The following is a 24692-nucleotide window of genomic DNA, read 5'->3' as shown; positions in this document are numbered from 1 at the left end:
TCCAGCTTGCATTAGGAGCCTTGGAACATGTGATGCTTCTGATGCCACAAAGACTATCCGCAGCTCTCCGTGCAGCTCCGTTCTGTCAGGAGTCCTAACAAACAGCTACTCGCCCACAGAGCTTCGAGCAGTTTTGCTACCCCCAGCCACTGTCCAGCCAGGCCAAGCAGTGGTCTAAATGCCACAATAATGATGCGAGACTCCACCGCAGGATAGGACAGGAGAGCAGAGCACACATTAGTAAAGGACCGACTCAGCAGGGCCCAAACATCACCACACACCAGTGGGTCCACTGGTGTTCAGTGCAGCTTTGTTCACTCCCACTAAAAAGGACCCACTCTACTAGAGCACCTGGTTTGGGAAAAAGCCTGCATTCAAGGTAGGCCTAAAAAAAAAATCATAATCTTGGAGTGCCCTTGCTCTCAATTCAGGCCTACCTTCAGCATACAAGTTCTGTAGTTTACATTAAAAAAAACTCAAGGCCGAAAGCCCCCACCCACAACCTAGACATTACAGGGACAGGACCAGCACGTCAGTGAGATGTGACTGACGCACACATTTTGCTATTGGTTTTCTTCTAGGTTTATCATTATGTAGCAGCATGCAGAACTGATTCACCATGTATTTACTTTATAAAAAGCAGTGGAACTATTCAATGTAATCAATACAATCCGTGCTTTGCTTACATGTTGGTAAAGATTCATGACCTGTATAGGTTTTGAGCTTTCCATTGGTGACGGTTTCACGTCCTAGTACACTGCACGTCTGAAAGAGGGGCCTGTTACCCGAGTGTACACGGAGTTCATGTTTTACTAAAAGTGTTTTATGGAATGAAAGATGTTTTTTATCCAAAACTATGTCCACAGAGCACTTCCAGGTCCTCCACCGGGCTCGGAATCTGCTCGACCCGGCCCTGTCGATCAGGGAAGGAGTGAAAGCAGAAGAGAAGGGAATGTGGAAGGGCTATTAAAAGATTAACAGGTCACGTCTACGCGCTGCACGTACATGAGGTGGCAGGTTCATGGGAGGTGGCCTGGGCAAGGGGAGGCCAGAGGAGCAGACACTGTCCATGCCACACACACACGCGCCTTTAACCTGGGATCGCTGTAGACAGCCTGGCTATTTTTGGAAACGAAAACAGTTGAAAAATTGTTCTGATCGATCTGAAGCGAATCTATTTTCTGTGGTGGGAGAAGGATGTAGACCAGGAGAAATGACACATCTGGGGATAGCAGTCCTAAAATAACACCGAAACCAGGCGAGGCTTCCTTCTATCCAACGAAAAGACCAATGCCACTTTACAGCATATCTGCTTGTACCCTGAGAGCAGCGTCACTGAAGGTTAGTTGATGTTCCTGGTCCACTAGTCGCACTTCACCTACAGCAAGGGGTGCTGGAAGTAGGTGGGTCCCTCATATTTCAACCACTCCATCAGTCCAAAATGCAATGGTTCAGCTCATCCAACTAGCAACACTGGTGGGTTACACCGAACACGCTAGCCCTCTGCGCAGATGTTCATTTCAGCCTTGAATAAGTAACAGAGCACCAGCGACAGGAAGGTTTAAATCCGGGGGAGACTTGAGGCTGCTCTTGTATGGGGTTGGAACCATACTCCAAGCATGAAGAAATGGCTTGGTGCTTTGATCACAAGGAGGAAACAAACTACCCAATGTGCTCAGAACCTGCAATACATCCGCTGCTGCTTCCAGTGACCCGCAAGGGAAGTGGCGCGAGACGGGAGACTGGTTGTCGCTGCTTGGCTAGAACCCAGGATGGTCTCTGGCAAGCAGACAGGGCACCTCGTTTTCCATGACAGAAAGATCTAGAGGGACAGAAAGATCTAGAGGGACAGAAAGATCTAGAGGGACAGAAAGATCTAGAGGGACAGAAAGATCTAGAGGGACAGAAAGATCTAGAGGGACAGAAAGATCTAGAGGGACAGAAAGATCTAGAGGGACAGAAAGGCTGAGCCAGCGTCACCCCTGGGGGCCAGCTGCTGTGTTGTGTGACCTGTCACAAGGCGTTCTTGGCTGTTCCCACCTCAACTAGACACCCCATTTCTGTGCCGACTTGGACGTTCCGGACTTGGCCTTTCTGTGAATGAGCAACAAGCCTTGGAAAAAATGTACAACCCCCAACCAAGGCCACTTGCCATCCTCGTTGTTCCCAATCTCTATGGGACTGGATGTGCGTCTCAGCAGACAACACACTTGTCTACCAGCTTTGGCGACACTTAAGTCCCCTGCAATGCCAGCTAAAGTACTCCAAGAGTGTGTGCCCAAGTTTGCCACACAATACAGACTTTGCAAAAACCAAGAGCACATGGACTCCCTAGGTGCTGCATGATAGTGCTAGCACACTGCACAGGCGGTTAGACTATGTATTCTCTTGTGCTTACTTAGGAGGAGCTGGACTGCCTGCATGAGACATGCTAAAAGCCAACATTCGTCTAAAATAGATTACATTTCACTGCATTAATTAATCTCCAGCTATAACACTGAGAGGCAGTACTTAATTTGATGGTTGCAGGTGGTGCCCACGTAGCGGCGGAAGTGGGCAAGATCTGAGGGGCACGACGTGCCCATACTTTAAAAAAATATATTTATTAAGAAAACCAGTTCCAACTTTGTGAAAAGAGAACCGTCCCGGGACGGTTAATTTCGTGTCTCAAAATGCTTCAGCTGAAGTGTAAGGTAGAGTGTCTCCTGTGCTGTGAAACCAAGGGAGGGGCAGACAGATAAACAAGCCTTCTTGCAAGGCTGTCAGCTTCCCTGAAAGAAATTTAAAGCGAGCTTGGCTTTAATTGATGGAATCACTTGAAGCTTCCCGATGACACATTTCATCTTTTTGATGAGCATTGCAAGGGAGTTACCAGCCCAGCAGTAAAGTATGTGCTTATAAAAGGCTTTTTTTTTTAATTTAAAAATTTACACTAAGTACAGTCTGGGTATTACTTTATCCAAAACCTTTATGCGCATTTTAAAGCAGCCTATATTATACCGTGTGTAATGAAAGTTTAAAATAATGACTTGCATATCCACTTAGCCTTCTTTCACAGTTTGGGACCTTGAAGCACTAAACATAAACAAGTCACTTTTCTACACAGCCCCAACAAGGATTCAATTCTGTGGCTCCGTTTAAAGACAGACCTCTGAAGTGCATTAAATAGAAGTTGCCTAATGTGCGATAGTGCATGTCCTGCTAATTTTAGCCACGCCTTTGACCCCGCCCACACGCTCATTAAACCCACCCTCATTGCGCACAGCATTACGGTTCACCTACTTGTATTCAAGGCACTTCGACTGCTGGGCCCACGGCACTATTTGGGGGACCCAAACATGGTTTAGTCATCAGACTTTGACGTAGAATAAAAGAAGCAGAAAAGGTGGAAGAGACTGATAAACAGTGACAAAGAAAGCAGGGATGAATAAATATCTTCAAGACTTAGATCAAGGGAGAGCATTTGAGGAAGTAGGATGCATGCGGTTGAAGTGAAGACTATACTGCTTTGGTATTAGGCAACCCAGACAGACATGCACAGCAGCGGCCTTCTGAGAACTTGGGCCCCAGTGCTTATGCTTTTACAAATTAGGCACTGCAGCTTGCATTTTTCTCTATTCTGGCACATTCAAATGTTGCCTGTATCGGAGTGTCTACCCCCACACCAGGACTGCTGGCGACTTGCTTAGAGTGACCAGCCTGTAGAGAAGTCCCTGGCATTCACCAAGCTGGCAGCAGTATCTGGGTCAGGAGCTTCACTGGACAACAGGCAGAGCTTGTTATAAGGAGTGTCTGGTTGCCTAAGAGCTACCTAGAGGCCTGTGAGATCTTGCCTGAAACTCCCTTTATCGCCGGCACCCCGGTTTGCAGTATAAACCAGCTTCAATCAATGCAAAATGCAAGATGAGAATGGGTTTTATTCCTAGTGTTGGATGAAGGGAGAGGCAGAGAACGCTCGCTTGCCACATGGCTTTGTAATTAGAGTGCCGGAAACATGACTACTGCCGATTCAGAAGGAGAACCATCGCTTTGAGGGAGTATCCATTTCACAGGAAGCCACATTTAAACTGTTTCATCACGGGTTCAATGTGATGCGTGTATACTCTAGAAAAGACCAGGAGGACCATCAGAAGTGTCCATGACCTGATCAGCCAAAGCATCTGGAGGCCACGTTAAGGCCACAGTAAGCGGGAATGAGGACTCTTACCGACTGGGCTGGATCAGGCTGATTCAGATCCAGAGCTGGAATCCAGAGACGCTGCAGCCAAGACTCGCCCCCACTAGCCAAGGAGGAAGAGGCGTGGACCAAGGATTGCCCTCACAGGCCAGACTGCCTCTGAAGATTAGTATCTAACGGGGTCGCGTTTACCCAATCACTGGGAGTTTCTCTCATGTGAGACTATCATTTAAATCGACAATAAAGAAAAATCAGTGAAGCATCATTTCTGCAAAACCCACAGAGGAAACCACAGCAGCCTTGAGGGCTTTACATCACTTTGCTCTCGGGTGATTCAGAAGACGTCAGACTGGCCCACGCGTCCACCAGGAAGAAGCTGAACATATAACACCCATGTCTGGCAGCGCCCCAAGTCCAGCTAACACTGAACACACGCCCCAGCATCCCTGCCTGGAAGGTCGCAACACAGGCCGGCTGCAGGCTTCTTGAATCCATGCCCATCAGCAGCGCCAATTAAAGCTCTTTTCCAAGAGCAGGGCTCACCTTCGGCAGGAGCTCTGGAATGTATCGTCATTAGCAGCCAAGTTTGATAGGTCTTGCTCCCCTTAACAAGGTTAAGCTTGAAGATTTACGAGGATGCACATTCCAAGTACCAGCAGCCATAACAAGGGGCAGGCTCCAGCAGAGCAAAAACTCCCAAAATGAACTGGCAAACTACAGAGGCAAGCATGCGGCTCCATGCGCACAACAGAGCTTTCACTGAATATTAAGTGACGCCATTATAACTCCAGACCATGCGGATTTTACGAGGCCTCCAGGTCGTTTCGCTTCATAAAAGTATTCTACAACTTTCAATTCGACATTGGATTACACTTACATTTGGGAAGATTTAGCATGACAATCATTTTAGGGCCCAGATTTCTAAACTTATATTATTCCCCACCCCCCATGGTCAGAATATGGACACCAGTAGGTTATTAGCTCACACAGCCGCTAAGAGAATCTGCACTCTAGATTTGCCATTAAGGGAGACAGGAGAGGACCAAATGAGGAGTCATGGCTAAATAAAGTGTGTGGAAAGAAAAGTCTAACTATACAATATAATCCAGTACATTTTACGATCGTATTACTTCATAATTGTCATTTTTTTCCAAATTTCTCTGAGAAAAGGTTTCACCTCGTTACAGCCAGTATATCATCCACAGGCAGTAATCAACAAAAAGACAACCAGTCAACGTTTGCACTGGACCCTCCACTATGCTGAGATTAGTTTGAGCTTGAAACCATTTTTGGTCACAATCTGCAAATTGTGGTAGATGCAATGTGGCAAATCCATAACTAGGCAAAAAACACATTAGCCGCAGAAATGCAAAATTCCAGTGGTCCTGATTGCAGGCACCATTTTGAGGCAACATGATCTGCTCAAACAAAGGGATAAACCAAAGAAAGCCATCGGAGCACTTCTGAACAGTGTTCAACGACTGGTCACACAGTCTGAAACTGTTCCAGTCGAGGGATCTAAGGAGACCAGCAGCTTGCAACATCATGGAATCTTGATAAACCAGCCTTTGAGATATTCCCATCAAGGAACCCTGCACAGCAGCACTCTTTCTGCCCAGGGCACATCAGCTTGTTTTAGGTGTCTAGTTTTAAATGGCACTTAGTTTTGTTCTGGTATCATTCCATTACCGGGACTGAGGCCCCTCCATGTGCCCAATAATAAAAATAAAAAAAAGAAGTGATGACGACTTGGACAGAACTAGGCTGCCTGGTCCACATCTTACAACAATCTACAATGTGGATTTTACTCATTTCAACATTTTCACACAAGACGGATAGATCTGGTTGTGAAAGTGCAGGATAGGCCATTATAGCTTGAAAAATAGAAGCCTGTTGACTTTTAAAAGAATAAAACATTATCTTGATCAGCTCATATTGAAGGAAGTATCTACTTTAAAGATAGGAGATCAACTAGCTGTGGAACGGTTTTTTAAGACTATATACATATATATCTACATACACACATACCTACACATGTCAACTCCACACCGATATGTCTTTTCATGCATGTGAAGTGCACAGTCAGGTCGCTGTTTGGAACTGCTCTCCGACTGGATGAATGTTCAATTAATCTATACATGTCGTGCTCTATTAGATGTCAGACTTTTAAAAGAGCGATCAAAATGGAACTAGACCAGTCAAACGAGTATCAAGAGTCCACAACAGATGAGGTATCTCCTGTCCAGCCGCAACCCAATCACGTTTTCTTCACATGTCAGGGCGGGAGAAGCCTGCTTACCTCATGACCGTTTGAAGAAAAGGTGGGCTACCTTTAAAATCTTTCCTGCGGATTTTTATTAAATAAAAGCTCTGGGAGGTCTTGTGGGATAAGCATAGCACCACGAAGGGATGACGCAGAGTTCCAAAGAACAATCAGATCAAAATGGCAGGACCCCTCCCCTCATCCCACCTGGCCTGGGTTTGCTGTCTCTACTGAACTGAGCATGCATTCAGGGGCTGCGGCAGCTACTCAGCAGCTGGATTCAAAGTACAGTTGTTGCAATCCAGAATGCAGATTTGAGGCAATGCCACACGGTCATGGCGATGCCCAACCTCGTAATCTGCAACTACATCTTCAAGGAAATTACAGTTAACAAAAAGAATCCTGGGTGGAGTATAGGCCACAGCAATAAACCAACAGGGACGAAGGTCTTTTTTTTATTTGTTTAACACTATGGGTGATTTGATAGGAAGTGGCAGGATAGAAACCGGTACATCTGGAACGTAACCAGTCTATGGAGAATTTTAAAAGCCGAAAGTGTCAATCTACACCTAGGGGCAAATAAATGTTGTGTTGGCCTGTACACTCAGCCTGGGCTGGAGAGAGCCGCGGCATGCAGCAAACGCACAAATAAATGAAACTGCCACTTTGCTATTAACAAACCGCCTCCCATCGCATTCCCGGAGTGAAAACCGGCCAAAGGTCAAAGTGCTGCAGTCATGCAGCCCAGAGATGACCTCTGAGCCGACCAGAAGAAGCGTTTGACACAAGGGTCAGTGTCATTCTTGGGCCGGGGGTGGGGCTGGAGAGAATTAGCGAGGCACTGGCATACAACGCGGAATGAATGTCAAGGAGCTGCTACGACCACTCGCTGCACGTGCCAAGTCCGCGCTCGAGAGGCACCAGCATTCGCCCTTTCTGGAGATGCCCGATACCACCCCGTTCTGCACCACAACAGCTCGAGTTTAGCATAAGAATTAACGGCCTCACCAATAAATGCCTGCTTGAAACCCAGTAAATCCCGCCATCAGCAGACTACAAACAAGCAGGGGTTTAAATAAATCTATACGTCAAGCCAGAACCCCCCCCCCCCCCCCCCCAACTATTCTCATCACTCCCTTTCAAGAAGCCAAATCCGTTAGGCCCTAAAAACATGGCTCTTCACAATTTAATTTTTTAGGCTTCCTTCCGAGCTTCCAACGACCGCCGGCTCTATCCACAGCGCCTTGACACCTTTGGGCAAAGTTTGCGCTTTATAAGACTACTATTCATTCAACTGCCCTGGTTTGGCCACCGCGGCTCTGTAAGGCTATACAAACACATACGTTTAAATATATTTTTTAGAACAGACAGACGAGAGGCAACATGAAAACTTCACTGAAAACACTCAAGACACAATTGAGACTGAATAGATACTCTTAAATATTCGTTGTACATATAGTTCTGTTTTATTGTGGATTTTCAAAGGAGCACAGCCAACGCGTTTCACCTTACAAAGGCTTCATCAGGGCACGAGAAATGCATCACTGGGACACAGAATATTCTTCTTGGTAAATAGAAAACAGTGCAGCCATCATTTATAACAGAGTCCTGTTGACAACATAGGATAGCCCGATGTTAAAATATCACTCGTCAGTTTGCCGGCATTTGTAATGCGCGTCCAGAAATGGAACCCCACCACAATCCTGTAGTTCGCGTGTGCCAGTCAATTCTCTTCGATTGAGCCAGTGATGTGTTACGCTAATAGTAATAAGATAATGTAACCAGTTACCGTAGCTAAAGAAAAACAATTGTTACTTACCTGTAAACAGGTGGTTCTCCAGTATTGGTGTCTTTCATAGATTCACATGCTTGAATATTCCCCGTCATCGAAGTGGGAGTCCCACGGTATATAAAAATAGCAATAATGCTAATCTAACATAAATGATAACATAATGCCCAATAAAATAGGGATAATACATACTGTAAAAACCTCTACAAAGGTACTTCCATAGGAATACATTATAAAGAGAAAAACTCATTTGTAACATAGTGTCATTATGTTAGTCCAAACTGCAGCCAATCGGCTCAAGCACCCTCTAGTACCTTCTTGTGAGAAGTTGGCCTGATGTGCAGTGTTCACTATTCTAGTGATCACTATATATCAGTCCAAACAACCCTTATTGATGATTGGTTGTAAGTCAACCTTATAGACCAGCTATCCTAGTAGCATGGATACGAGCAGTCTAAGGCTAAGACTCTAGAGGGCGTGTTAAGCCAGCTGTTTTACCATCACATTACCCCTTGAACACCCAGTGAAAGGACACCACACAAGTGTTATGAAAATAAACAGTGTATTAGAATCACAACAACCCTGTACTCTTTATGAGGACAGGGTGCTAGGCACACAACAAAACTCTTACGAAAATACTTAAGTTAGCACGTTATACACAAATGCCCGAGGGGCACGAAAAACCATATACTCTAAAAGTGGAATGCGAATTACTAGCAGGTAAGTAACAGTTCTAATAGGCTTTGGAATCGCTAGGACTGGACTAGGGAATCGTTAGATTACTTCTAGGAGACCTAGGGGACTCGGGTGCAGAGTGTGCACTCTCACGCGGGATGCGGGACAAAGTCTATGGAAGCTAGTAAAGGCAAAGTTAGTGTTCACGGGCGAACCCGACCTGGTAGGAAGAAAACGACAGTGGATCCTGACCCTAGGATAGTGAGGCTATGCTGGGACACCGAAGTGCCGAAGTTACCTAGCCCAGGGGCTGCAGCTGCATAGGTCTGAAAAGACGTCGGGAATCTCGTTGCCGGACCAGGAGCCTGGAAGGAAGAAGTTGCTGGCAGGCGACCAGTGAAGAAAAGTTCGATGGATCCAAGCCTGGATCAAGGAAGAAGAAAACCTGAAAGCAGAGGGGACCAAGTTCTTGAATCACTAGCCAGTGATTAAGTGGGCACCAGGATGGCACCGGGCGAAGTCACCGCAGTCAGGTGAGTGGGCGCTGCTGGGCTCTGCAGTCTCTCGGACCAGGAGGCGTTGTCGGCGACCAGGATGGAGGTGCGAGCTGTCCCACGAAGGTTCTTGCTGTCGACGTCGCTGGACCCAGGATTGGGCAACAAGTCTTGGCAAATGCAAGGCCCACGCGGTGGACCTAAAATGGCGTCTTGGGTGGACCAGGAGGGTCCAGGGTACTTCTCCGATGGAGGGAAGCAAGGGCCAGTCTGGAGCAACCAGACCAGCAGCAGAAATGTCGTCGGGCGTCGTCAGGAAGGCCACAAGCCAGCGGGCTAGTAGCCAAACAACGCGGTGAGCAGTAAAAAGCAGAAGGGCCCCACGCAGATCGTGGAGATGCTGGGGGGCTGCTCTTCGGTGCTGGAGCTGCTCAGGGTGGGGGCTTCTCGGACCCCAAAGCACTCACCAGGAATTCACTCGGCGGGCTTGTTGTTCAGAAGTCGTGCAGTCTTGAAGATGGCCGGTCCCTCGAGGTCTCGTCACACCCACGAATCTCAGCGTGACTGATGAAGTAGGTAGAGGTCAGAGGTGCCAGGGAAGCCGGTTCTCGTCGAGCTGGGCAGTCGGATTCCGGAGGAAGGACTTGCAGCAGACCGCAGTGTTCTGTAGATGGTGCCTGCGGATGCAGGGTGACTACTCCTTAGTCACAAGGGAGAAATCTTAGGAAGAAGTCTTGAGTTCCTTTCGTGGAAAGTAGTTTCAGGATTCAAAGATGATCTGATTTGGAAGGGGGCCAGTTCCTACCTTTATCCTGTAAAAAGGGGCTGGCACGCGACTAAGTCCTGCCCTATGGGTGGGACTAGGAGGGGGGTGGTTACACCCACTTCCTTGGCGGGCTTTTCCCCAGCACAGGGTCTGGAGTGACCCTGGAACTGGTTCCAGCCAGCCTATGCACAGTGAGCACCGGGGTGCCACGTGCAGTCACCTTCCTCTAAAGCCCTGCCTACTTACAATACACAAAATCCTGTCTGGGACGGTGCTGGCACCGCCCCTGGCAGGAAACCCTTTGTCCTTATCTCCTGCTCTGGGAGGACTCCCAGCAGCAGGAGGGCAGACTTGTGTCTCGGTGGCAGCATCCATTTTGTGGATGCTAAGGCTCTGTCTGACTTTTAACCGGGTTATAGGTTACATGCATGTCGTGTCCCTCTAGAAGGGTGGAATGCTAACCCCGTCGCCAGAATTGGCGAGGGGTTAGTATTCCAATTCGTATGACACCTTACTCGACATGTTTTGATAAAGCGATACCAGAGTTGGCACATAACCGCGAGGATTATAATGCACTTAAGAGTATATGGTATGCGATATCATGGAAACGGCTAAGGGATGGATCCCGAAAGCCGCAGACAGGCTCAGCTCATGCCAGAGCACCATCTCACACGATTCCAAGCACTCTGCCTTCAGGATTGTTAAGGCCTGCCATAGGAGTGACTGATAGGAGATCTGTGTGTCCATTTTAGGGTTAGATATAGGTATACTATATCTAAAGCAAAGGGTGAGTACACCACCTTGCCCCAGCTGTCGTGCAGCCAGTTGTGTCAGTTTTAGTTAGTCAATCCAGGGGTGGCACAATACATGCTTCAGCCCCTGGGAGACTTCTGGGTGCACCTCAGCCCTGGGTACAGGGACTTGGAGAGGGCCCAGTGCCAATTCAGTACCTGAGTACAATTTGGATAGAGAGAACAGCTAGGCTGTGGGTCTGATTAGCAGGCCCACAGCCAGGGAAAGTCGTAAACCAGTGCAGCAAAAAGCAAAAAATCTGGGTGATCATAGGATTGCAGACCCTACTCTCCTACACTTCTCCTCAGAAGCTCAAGCCCTCAGATTTTCGTAGCACTAGTAATAGCGCATGAGGAGAAGAGAGCCTCTGAGGGGAGGAAGGGTGGGTCGCATGTGAATCTATGAAAGACACCAATACTGGAGAAGCACCCGTTTACAGGTAAGTAACAATTGTTCTTCTCCAGTATTAGGGGTGTCTTTCATAGATTCACATGCTTGAATAGAATAGATAGCAATCCCAGTTCTAAGGAGTTACTGCTAACAGATTCTCAAATTGAAGGCAAAACAAATAGCTTAACAGCATATAGCAATCACAAAGAAAAAGGAGGGAACAGAGGCTCACCTTATATAAAGAGATGGCGAAGCACTGCTTGCCCCACTGCGGTATCCGCTTCGTTGATGGAATCCAAAACAGTAATGTCTGGTAAAGGTGTGCCTGCTCGACCATGTCGCCGCACGGCAAATCTGGTGTAGAGGCACTCCTGCAAACAAGGCGGTGGAAGACGCCATCGCTCTAGTCGAATGTGCCTTTACCGTACACTGTAAAGGCTTGCCAGCTTGTTGGTGACAGAAGGATATGGCTGCTGAGAGCCATCTTGCAATAGTCTGTTTGGTCACTGGGTGTCCCCTCCGCATCCTTCCATATGCTACAAAGAGTTGATCGGATTTGCGAAAAGGAGTTGTCCTTGAAATATAAAACTTAAGACATAGTTTGATGTCTAAAGAACGTAGTCGTTGTTCTGCCGGTGATCTTGGATCCGGGAAAAAAGTCTTTAAGAAGACAGGCTCGTTCAAATGGAAATCAGTAGGGACCTTCGGTAAAAACGAGGGATTGGTACGAAGAGACACTCCATCAGGTTTAAATTGCAAATACGGAGGCTTGATCGTGAAAGCGTGAAGATCGCTTACACGACGGGAAGATGTTAAGGCCAAAAGCAATGTAACCTTCCAGGTAAGAAACTTGATGTCTGTCCTGTGAATTGGCTCAAAAGGAGGCTTCATAAGCTGTGACAATACCACATTGAGGTGCCATGCCGGAGGAGGGCGCCTAATAGGAGGAAACTTTCTGAAGAGACCTTTAAAAAACTGTTGGATGACTCTGGATGAGCAAAGAGACGTTGAGCCATTGTGTCGAAAATGTGAAATAGCTGCCAGAAAAACTCTCAAGGTGGCATGAGAGGCCAGACTGAGCGAGGCTCAAAAAGAAAGGCAAAAGCTGCTCCGGAGAGAAGTTGACTGGATGGATATCGGATGCAGCGCACCAATGACAAAAACGCTTCCACTTTAGCTTGTACGTTTTGATGGTCGATGGAGCTCTAGCAGAAGCCAGAATGTGTCTGCATTCCTGGGGAATATCTAAGTTTGCGAACTCGATGTATTCAGGTTCCATGCCCATAAGTGAAGCGTGGTTGGGTCTGGATGGCAAATTTGAACTTCGTCCATCGTCAGGAGGTCTGGACGTGGGTGCAGACGAATGGGAGCGCATTGGGATAACAGAAGAAGCTCTGAGAACCAAGCCTGTCTGGGCCAACGAGGGGCGATCAGTATCAAGTGGCAGGATTGCCTGCGCATCTTCCACAACGTTCTCGGCACCAACGGGATCGGAGGAAATGCATAAGCAAAAAGGCCGCTCCAATCCATGAGCAGGGCATTTCCGCTGGACTCTGGATGGGGATGCCAGCTCGCAAATGCGGGGCACTTCCGATTCAGTGGGGTTGCAAACAGGTCTATCATGGGATGACCCCAACGACGGAACACCATGTCCAGAGTAGGTTGATGTAATTCCCACTCGGGAGTAGATGACATGGACCTGCTCAGAGAATCCTCTAGGATGTTTAATACCCCCGGCAGATGGACCGCCGTTAAAGAAATTTGATTTGATGACGAAGAGCCCAATCCCAGATCCTTTGAGCTAGCCGAGACAGTGGCTGAGATTTTGTGCCGCCCTGTTTGTTCATGTAGTGCATGCTGGTGGTGTTGTCCGTTTGAACCAGCACGGACTCCCCCTGCACTATGGGCAAAAAGGATCTGAGCGCCAGGAAGATAACCATCAACTCCAATCTGTTGATATGCCAGGTTCGTTGTGCCATCGTCCACTTGCCCTTGATGGAAAGGTCCAGGAGATGAGCGCCCCAACACTCCATGGACACATCCGTGGTCAGCGTTAGATCCGGAGACTGGGCCAGAAACGAATTTCCTTCGTCTAGATTGAATGGTTGTTCCCACCAAAGCAGACTGTCCTTCATGCGGGACGAGACCCGCACTAGGTCGTTGAAGGACCCTGACACTTGGCGCCATTGCAGGTCCAATTCCTCCTGTATGGGGCGAGTGCGCAACCTGCAGTTCGGGATCAAAGCGATGCAGGACAAAGCCATCCCCAGAAACGACTTCAACGTCCGCACAGAAACTAACTGTTTTGAACGGATGAGGGTGACCAGACGCACTCTTTTGCTGCCGTTCTTGGGAGATGAAGGCTTTTGACAGGTCCGTGTCCAGAATCGCTCCCAGAAAGTTTCTTCTTTGCAACGGTGCAAGATGTGACTTTTCCACGTTGATGGTTAACCCCAGTGACTCGAATGTCTGCAGGCAGAGACATGTCTTGAGCCAGCTGCTGAGGGGATGGGGATTTTAGAAGGCAATCGTCCAGATAAGGAAAGATTGGCACTCCCTGAAGACGCAGATGAGCCACGACTGGGGCCAACACCTTCGTGAAAACACGAGGTGCCGATCGTAGGCCAAAAGGCAGCACCTTGAACTGGTAGTGCATGTGCCCCACCTTGAACCTTAGAAATTGGCGATGGTGACGGAGGATAGGCACATGAAAATAGGAGTCTTGCAGGTCTATTGTGGTTAGGAAATCTCCGCTGCAGAGAAGTCGCAAGACTTCCGATAGCGTCAACATGCGGAAAGATTGTTGCTTTAGAAAGAAATCGAGTGCTCTTAAATCCAGAATGGGCCGCCACTCTCCCGTCTTCATGACAATGAGGAAAAAACGTGAGTAGAAACCTGTCCCTTGCTGAGATAGGAACCACTTCGACTGCACCCCTTTTTTATCAGAAGACGTACTTGATGTTGCAATTCCTCGAAATGGGGAGGTGGCGGGCTTGATGGTGGAGAAATTGGAGGAAACTGAACTCCAAGGCATGACCCTTGCGTACAATGTCTAATACCCATTGGTCCGATGTTATTAGAGACCATTGGGAATAAAACTGCGAGATTCTCCCTCCAACTCCTTGAGCAACCTGAAAGTCATTGATGTTTGTTGGTGGAACCCCTATAATTTGATTTTCCTCTATAGGGTCTCGACTGTGGCTGTCGATTAGACTGTTGGTTGGAGTAACGCGGATTTCCTTGATTGTACTGGCGGTACTGAGATTGTCCTCCTCGAAAAGTGTTTGTGGACGAGCCTCGTCCACCATGAAAGGGCTGCTTCTTGAATTGCAAGGATCCAAGCGACTTTGCCGTATCGGTGTCTTTATTGATTCAAGTGCCTCATCGATGTGAGTGCCGAAGAGAGACTCACCGTCATATGGCATGTAAAGTATCTTCGACTGGACCTCCTGTCTAAATGATGTGGATTCAAGCCAACCCTGACGGCGGAGCGCCGCCGCACAGGCAAGGATACGAAAACCAGTACTTGCGACATCAATCGCACAATCGATCATCTCTTCTGATGCCATCTTGAAGGATCTGTTGCGCCTCTGTTCTGGACACCTCCGGTATCAGCGCAACTAGTGCAGAAAAATCCGACCACATTTGCCGGTCGAAACGACCCAAAGTGGCCAATGCATTTGCAGCACGGACTGACGTAGACGCCATTGATGAAATTTTTTTCCCAATTGCATCCAAACGTCGACCCTCTCTATCAGGTGGAGCGGTGATAGGAGTCGCAGGGTTACGTGATAGTCGTTGCGCTGCCTGTGTTACCACTGAATCTGGCTTAGGATGCGATAGCAAACAAGCAGGGGAACCAACTGGAGCCTTATATTTCTTCTCCAGGCGAGGGAGTGGAGCAGGCAAGGAATTAGGAGCGTGCATGATCTTTATACCCTCTTTCCATACAAACTCGATAATAGGTATGGTGTGGATTTGTTTGTAAGGTTGGTTCTTAAAATCATAGAGAAAACAGTCTTCCTGTCGTTGTGCTCTCGGTAACTTAAAGCGGTCCGCCGCTTTATTCATCAAAACATGGAAGCTAGCGATATCAACTGGAGGTGAATCACCAGCGTCTGCCTGTTGCGGAGAGGGCGTATGTATTCGATAATCATCGAATTCCTCCATATTTTGGTCCTGTTCCTCATCAGTATCCTGGGGTACTTCCCCTTCCTCTCTGTCTGACTCCGCCTCACCTTCTGCAACATGGTGCGAATCTGTGGGGATATCAGGACTGGGCCGTTCTGGTTGAGCCACCTGCTTTGAAGAGTGCGGAAGGTGAGTAGGGCCTGGTGTCTCTGGTGTAGCACGGGCTGGTGTAGCCTGAGGTGTCGGAGGAAATCTTTTATTGTAGTCGTCCAGCATATGCTGGAGGTTTGAAAATAAAGATACTGGAAATGTTGCCATAGGAACTTGTACATATTGTTCCCCTTGTTGGTCAACGTCCTCATCATCCCCAGAACTTGTGTCTTGACATTTAATTATTAAGTCCGATGGACTATGTGCCTCGCCAAGGACATAGTCGCCCAAGAGATTCCATCTCGTGGCCAGTAGCCATCATTGGTGAGGGTGGCTGGAGTGTAGGAGGTGGCAAATGGAGAGTAGACTCCTTGCAACTGGCCATAGAAGGCAAAGGCACTAGGGGCATAGTGGCAAAAGAACCCATTCCAGACGTGGATCCTGCATGTTTCTGCTGTGATCCTGAAGGTAAAAACAAAACTGCCGTGGACGCAGTCGTCTCCGTCGACAAGCCAGTTGTTCCTACGGCAGTCGTCGACGATGTAGCAGGCAGAGTCGATGCCTTCTTAAAAGCGGTCGTCGACGAGCTTTTTGACTCAGCCATCGACGGAATCTTCGTCGACCGAATCTTCGTCGACGATTCCTTGGATGTCATCTTCGTCAACGAGCTGGTCGACGGAGCTGTCAGCGTCAACGGGACCTTCGTCGACGTGGAACTAGTCGTCGGAACCTTCAACGTCGATTTCTTCGTCGACGGCAGTTTCTTCGCCGACGAGACAATCAGGATCGTCGACGAGACAGTGGAGATAGAAGCTCTCGTCGACGTGCAAGACGTCGACGAAACAATAGTCGACGAGGAAGCAGACGTCGTCGTCACTGAAGTCGTCGACGAAGACACCGCAGCCAATCTCGTCGATGGAATGGTAGTCGACGATTCCGTCGACGACCGCGGTGTTATAAGTAACAACACTTATAGAGGCTGGAAATGACGCCCGAGAGCCAGGTCTCGTGGGCGTAGACACAGAAACCACAGGAGCAGTAGGTGTTACTTGTGCCACAGTCAAAGCCAACTTTTTCTTCTTCAAAAAAGAAGGTAACTCCTGAACACTGCCACGCTTAGAAGCAACAGTAGAACAGCCTGACTGGATACTTTCTGTGTCTGATAAAACATCTTTATCCTGAAGGCGCTTCAACCACAGAAGAAGACGACCTTCCCTGTCTGAGAGTCTTAGCTGGAAAAGCTCTACAGAATTTACAGTCAACCACCTTGTGTTCTGGATATAAACAGTAAATACACTTTTGGTGGGGGTCCTTTTCAAACAAACGTAGCTTCCCACAGGAAGAGCAAGGTCGAAACAAAGACTTCTTACTTGACATCTTGTAGGAAAAAACAACTGAAGTACTAGAACTTGAAGAAAACTGAGCAGAGCTCAGGGAGACTCCCTTCACACGACGTGTGGTAGAAAATCTGAGGGCTTGAGCTGAGGAGAAGGTTCTAGAGGGTGCTTGAGCCTGATTGGCTGCAGTTTGGACTAACATAATGACACTGATATGTTACAAATGAGTTTCTCTTTATAATGTATTCCTATGGAAGTACCTTTGTAGAGGTTTTTACAGTATGTATTATCCCTATTTTATTGGGTATTATGTTATCATTTATGTTATATTAGCATTATTGCTATTTTTATATACCGTGGGACTCCCACTTCGACTACGGGGAATATTCAAGCATGTGAATCTATGAAAGACACCCCTAATACTGGAGAAGTCTTGGTTCCAGGACACCTTACCGTCCTGAGAGGGCCGTGCACGGCGCCATCCGCCTCAGTTTAGTTTACGAAAAAGTTGTCACTATATTTATTAAGAGATCCATGCTGATAACACTAGCAGTTTGTAAAGGCTCTAAGGCATAAATACTGCCAGTAAATATATTAAATGATTTATCTTGTTACATAATGAAGTAAAATGAGATGCCAAGAGATGAACAGCAAGAAAACAAGTTTTAAACTGAAGTTTTTTTTAACACCCGAAGAAGTTTGGGTGGAGGGGGTGGGTTTAGGAAGAAGGCACAATGGGTCCAAATGGAAGGTTAGTGCCAGGGAACGAATAACCACTGGCAAAACTAATAAGTATTGCCTTTGGCAATGTTTGTTAGTCATGCTGAACAAGATTGCAGCATGGCTGGCAGGAGTCTCGTTTTGTAGAGTGAATGCGCACAGATACAAAAGGGCGGGCACTAGCTTTTTTTCTTTGGCAATCCAAGATGGATCAGAAGATTAGAATATAATTCATGAGTGGGATGGGGGAATGAGGTAAGGATAACACGGGGGGCGTGCACAGGAATCCACATGAACAAAAATAGAGCAATGTGAAGCACAGGTAGCCGCGCAGCACATGAGCAAGGGAGAGCAATACGAGTGCACGTGGGAGAAGCACATGCACTAGAATGTAACATCGACGGGAGAGAAAGTGTACAAGGGTGAATACTGGAAACTCATGGAGTACTAAAAAAACAAGCATTGAATATGCAATAGGTCTTGCCTTTAAGTTAAAGCCATTTGCTTTGCTAATCGTATTGTATAGCAAAGCAAATGGCTTTAACTTAATAAAAGGCGAGACCTATTGCATTTTCAATGCTTGTTTTTGTTTCCCCATCTATACGGAGAGTTCTTCATTTGAAGTTCAAGTAACGCGGTCTAATGTAACCCATTGAGAGATGTCCACCTGGAGCAGACGACCCCTTCCAAGATGGCCGTATTTTAGATCTGGAAGGATAACATTTTCTTCCAGCACCGGAGCAAGACTGCCAAGTGCTGCACATACCTTCCCTATATTTTTTGTTCAAATTTTGAGCAGTTGAGGCAGGACCCGGTTACCCGCACTTTTTGATGCATTAGTTCTGCTCTCGTGCCAGGCACATCTGATGTTGTAGATGTACTACCCGGAAGCTCCACTCCGACAGTCTTTCTTGTCTTGCATCTGGGTTTGTAGTTCAAAGTCCTCTCTCTCTCTCTAGTGGCTCTATGATCCCCTGGTGTTGCGCATGCCAGAGTTTGAAGTTTGTGTTGGTCTCTTCATATTTGGAGGCAGGCAAGGAGCAGTAGGAGCAATGGGTGAAAAGGGGCACAGGGAGAATGAGCGAGGATACAGGCGAAACTGGACTGAGTAAAAGCATGTAAAGCACTGGGGCTGCGGCTCATTAAGGGGGAGCTGGATAAGTGCATGGGTGAGAGATCAGGTATCAATGCGACAGGAATAAGATGGGGCATGGGCAAAACTAGGAAAGCCCGTCACCAGCGCATCACACAACGGAAACTAGTCTGCTTTGCAGCGGAAACTGCTGCTCCTTAAACACCGCTCGAGACAACGGATCTAAAGAATTAAATAGAACTTTGCACAAACACAGCTTAGTCCCCTTTCAATAAAACATAGGCGGGCAGAAATAATGCGTGACGTATATTTCACGATGTTGCCGACAACTCAACCACATAAAAAGAACGCACCATATTTCAATGGACCGGATTCCATTGAAAGAAACAAACCACAATGTACTAGTTACTAGATCCTGTGACAGTCCTACCGAAAATTGGACTATTTGGATAGTTTAACATTTCGCGACATGATCAGATTTAAATAATATTTTTTAATTTACACATTGTGTTTTACAGGTTTTCCTCAAAATCAAATTATTTTTCATTGATTAGTAATTTGTCAAGCGATGTACATTACGTGCTCGTACACAAGCATAAACGAGACTTTTCAAACTACATATTTTATGTCTACTTATTACAGAACAAGCAGCTGTGTCTGAGAGTCAGAGTGAAGGGGAAACAAATGGTGCTTCCCCAGTAACTAAAGGCCATAGTCCAACACTGCCAGTAAAAAATCCAATCCCGGTGGGCAGGGCCAAAAGGGGACAGGGTGGCAACAAGGAGGGATTTAAATGCCTCCGGTGCAATCATTGCACTGCCTTTGGCATAATTTGTGACGCTAAACACACGCACAAATGAAAACTGAAGGCGAAGTTGGGACATGGCTTCGGAATTCATATTGATTCCAAGAAGCCCTCTGCATGGCAAGAGCAACGCATGCGCTGCTTTCGCCAGGCTGAGACCTAAAAAAAAAAAAAATTTGTTGTCCCCTAAAAGCTAGCAAAGGAAGCCAGACAATAAATGAAATAGTAAAGGTGCTTTCTTCCTTAGGAGGGACAAACACAAGATGGACAGGTTAAACAAAGAAAGCCATCCATTAGAAAGTAAGTACATAAGTAACAGTAAAGTCAACAAACGGCAAGCAATGCGCAGGCGCAAGCCTCTCTGTGCTATGATGCTAACAACGAGTCTTACACAACCAACGGTTTGTACTGCCTGGTAGACTGGACCTAAAAGTGCTGCCCACCTGGAATGGAGAAATGTGAACTTTCCGTAAAGACAACCCAGGTCATAGCTGCTCTTCAGTTAAAAAATAAATTAAGAATTAGAACAAAACGAGCACCCATTAGGTGTGCAGTGAATGAGTACATATTGGCACATTCCATTTCCACTGACATGCTGGTCTTCACTCGCCTGGGTTAGGGTGATGTGAAGGGGTTGATGACTAGTGTAGCCAGGCTGCTGCTGCAGTCATGGATTATGGATTTGCTAATCATCCAAGACATAGCAGAACAGCCTGCCCAATGTATCCAATAATGTTCCATGTACTCTGGTACTGCACTGGTCCCGTGTTAAGTCTTCGCTTTCGTGCCTGCGCACATAAAGTGCACACCAGAAGAAACCGGTTGTTGCTGTGCCTGCATGGCTGGTCCAGACCCCAACAGCAGATAAAGGAGTGACCTGCTAGGAAAGGTGGTACATCACTACATGCATCTGAATTCTTTCAGTGCTGGGATTGAAGCGACCACCGACTACCCACCAGTTTAAGTGCCATCTGCACTGGTTGACACTGCACAATCGGACCAGAGGAAAGGAGCAAGCAACTGTTCATTTTTTTTGTCATTGTCACCTCAAGTTTGACCCTTGCTGCTACCTTTCGTCAACTTCAGAGCTGCTAACCACGAGCCGCTTTGCTTCATGGACTACTGTGCTTGGCAAATTCTAGGCCACTCCATTGCCCTCTGCCTGCTCTTTCACTGGCCTAGGGACTTAGTGCATTCTACAAGCTCTACCAAAAGCTGGTGGCCTCAGCTTGTACAATCTACCTCTGATTTACCATTATCATTGGACTCCATACCCTCTTAGTCGGACCCCCCTTACACCATCCAACCACCTTTATCGCTAAATGTGGCTAAACAATGGGTTCTTGGGAGGGAACACAGTGCTCGGGGTAATGATGCAGACGACCTAGTTCTTGGCCAAACAATGAATTGATCACAGTTCTGGGACATGCTAGTATTTACATTCTTGAGCATCATGTGGTCAAATCTCTCAAACCCAAGGGTCAATCACAATTTCAGGATTTTCCTTTTTAAAAACTCTATTAACAAGCATCGACTACAAATATACATGACAGCGATATCTTTCTGGTCAGGCACTGTCAGATTTGATAAACACAATGCCCCTTTTGCACATTTTGGGACAAATCAGGGCGAGAGCACGTCATCGTGGGCAAGTTGTTGAGGTGGGGCACAAATGTTCCCTCTATAGGAATTTGGGTCCCCATATATGGGACCACTTGGGGCAGCCTCGCGCTACATAAACAGATTATGGAACATGCACCAATCCATAATTATTCAGGATTTTTGATGCGCATGAGCGACTAGGATATGAGAATTTGATTTCGCTTTTTACAACTGAAGCAGCCTGGTGAAAACTGTAAGGACACCAGAAACAAAACAAATCGCATTAATTTTTGAGGACATGTTTAAGAAAGGTTTGTGAAGGCTTTTAATGACAACCACACTGCAAAGTTTACAGAGAGGCAAAAAGTCTCTTGGTATTAAAAATGCTCAGACTTTCAAGAGGTAAAGGCCCAAAGCTAGAAAGGTTTGGCCTGGAAACACGATGAGTAGTTCTTACCGAAGCCAGCTAATGTGGCAAATAATGTCACCTTTGTTTCTAAACAGAGGATACAAGCAGTGGCAAGTACTCAATCACAGCAAGACAAACTGGTAGGAAAGCAAAGCAGAGTTAGACAAACGGATCTACACCACTTTCTAAAGTTGGGGAGCGGTTTTAACATTACCTTAACATAAAAGATGGCCTATACTATAAGCCACAACCTCAGAGCCAACCAGCAACACTCCTACACTGACTGTGTGCACTCAAACTCACTACACCTGGAAAGAACCAAAAGCTAGAAGCACAGGACAGATCCTACTTGTTAAAAGGATCATGGCTGTAGTACCACAGATAATGAAACTCTCGGCTCCAACATCAAACTGCAGCCCAAGGAAAGACATTTGGGTTTCACCAGTAGATACAAAAACACATCACTTAACTGCAACCTCTCTAGCCCCAGTTTAAGGTGTAAATCAATTCCTATGCTTAAATAATCCACTTTATAAACAGATGTATAAAAAAAGCCATGCATAAGTAATCGACCCATATCAATTCAATATAGCAGAGGTCTGGATAAACCATCTACGATGATACACACCACCAAACTAAGCTGCACATTAAAGCCAACCATAGAACACGGCACAGGTGTCGAAGATATGCCATAAATAGCTACCCGACACCAAACACTTCCCCTCCCAGCAACTAGACAACTCCTTTCCAATTCCACCTATAATTCACCTACCTCGAGCAGAATACATTTACACCATCACGTAACAATGCGGAAACCAAAGCCATATATCTGGCAAAGCGCAGCAACACCAAAACTGCATCAGTGTTCCCTCACCAAACCAAAAATACATCTTAGAATGGATCAGATAATGCGAGCTTGAAATTGGCAGCAGTTCAGGCACACATCTCATTGTTGCTATGTTCACTGCTTGCGAAGTACAACTAGACAACTGCAAAGGCGAGGTAATGATCCATCAATCAGCAAGTTCAATGCAAAAAGGCACACTATCCACACACAAGGATCCACGTAGGCAAAATTAATTAGCAGCCAGAATGAATATCCATCTGGCTAATTAATTTTGCCTATGTGGATCCTCGTACTCAGTGCTTGGAACACTGTCTCCCTGAAATTACCCAGCTATTCAAGGGCTGCTCTTTAAATAAATTTTTTTCCAGGCCAGCAGTTTTCTTCGTTCCTAGCTTCCTTGATTCACTTCGAAATTTTCAACTAGCAACTACCATCTACAACTAGTTCACCTTTTTCCTGAAAATCAACCCCAATAATTGGGTTTGAAACGCCGACCACCCCACAGCATGAACTCCATATAACCTGTATAAAATCATTCAGGGAGTTCAACTGTATTGTTGTCAATGCGATGTATTTTTGAAATTCACTATCACTACTTCCCACCACGCTCTTTAATTATTGTGCGAGCACCTTCAAATTGAATTTTGTTGAAAATAAATGCCTGTCATTCTTGGACCTACATGACCCTATACAGATGCTTTTTCATGCTCCCTATTGAATTAATTTCCTTTTTAAAGAAATAGTGCCCCTCTTTGGGTCACCACTCTTATTTTTGGACCTTTAAGGCCACATTTGAACCTTTGTCCCTTAAATATTAATATATACGGTTAACATTTGCCACAGAAATCTATTGACTGGTGCAACACGCTCCCATTCAGTTCACCAGAATAAAGACTGGAAATAACGAGACGACCATACAATTCTATTTATATGATAAATTGGCGTAATTTATTATACAAGTAAAAGGCCACCGCCAGAAGTCTGCCATAAGTAAGAATGTGGTTCAATGCTAAGAAGAGATGTTATCTAAAAACTAAGAGTGGTGATTGCGGTTTTGTTTATAAGCGGTTTTGTGATTAAGACAGCCAAACAAACAGAAAAATATAAGTATACACGATGCGCAGGTAAAGCGAAAAAAAGAAAAGGTCAAATCTATACGGAGAAGGATAATGTGTACGTGTTTGCCGTTTTCAGAGCATTAAGTATACATGAGCTGCGCACTTCCTGAAGGACTGACAGGAATCGTCTAAATACGTGAGGGCATTAAATATGCATATAAAGCCATCGAAGGTCTGGGGGATGGAAGGTTGTACCAGCCCTTACGTCAGCAGGCAAAAACCAGGAGCTTTCACAAAGATTAACCGCTCCAGGTGAGGATTATGGAGTTAAGGCAGTCCGCGCCAGACCGGGCCTCAGGGCATGGCACTCTGACCCTCCTATCACATACTCGGCCCCAATCCCTCAGGGATCTTCAATACTCCGTACCTTTGACTTCTCCCACTGCCATCCGACGTATATCCGCCCTTGGCATCTCGCGCCACGACCAATCTTACCCAGACGGACACCCACCCTCAGTCACGCCTAGCAGGAACTTCACCTCGCTCAGGGTATTATGTTTAAACACCCGTTCGTTGGTGAAACACTCCGAGGACATTGTCCTCTTGTCCAACTCAAACCCCGATATGCTCCTGCTTACAGAGACCTGGCTAACCTCTGAATCCCTCCCTGATATCCTGGCAGCCCTCCCTCCTGATTACTACACTCCATGCCGACCGCCCAGACGACCGGCCCGGAGGTGGGGTGGCAGCCATTATATCCAAACGTTTGACTTCTATCTCCTCCAACTCCCTTGCCCTACCGGGGGTTGAGAATTTACTCTTTAGCGTACAAACTGACATCGGCTCCCTTACCCTTCTCCTATACCGGCCACCCCACTCTATGCCCTCCTTTTCTTCCATTCTGAGTGAACAACTGTCCACCTTGCTAACAGTGCACTCCGGCTTCGCCATCTTTGGTGATCTAAATTATTGGTTTAACAACCCCAATGCCGGCCCGCATGCCACAGAGCTCTTCGCAACTCTTGAAAATCTGAACCTCACTCCGCATGTTTCCCAACCCACTCATATCAAGGGTCATATCTTGGACCAGATCTGGTCCAGTAATATGGCCTTGTCCTCACCAGACATTCTCCCTTGTACCTGGTCTGACCACCATCTGGTGGATACTACCATCACAGTCGCCGGCCAGACTCC

The 24692-nt window shown here is 46.7% G+C and overlaps 1 protein-coding gene across 4 annotated transcripts in view; it reads right to left on the bottom strand.

The window, feature by feature from the left end:
- The window catches only part of LOC144797609 (B-cadherin-like), a 696579-nt gene that overhangs the window by 184972 nt on the left and 486915 nt on the right, over nt 1-24692 (bottom strand). The gene's annotated exons all lie outside the window — the stretch shown is intronic.

The sequence above is a fragment of the Lissotriton helveticus genome, chromosome 12, assembly GCF_964261635.1.
Source record: "Lissotriton helveticus chromosome 12, aLisHel1.1, whole genome shotgun sequence".
NCBI lineage: Eukaryota > Metazoa > Chordata > Amphibia > Caudata > Salamandridae > Lissotriton > Lissotriton helveticus.
Note: the sequence above shows the minus strand (reverse complement) of the source record. Positions and strands in the feature narration are given on the sequence as shown.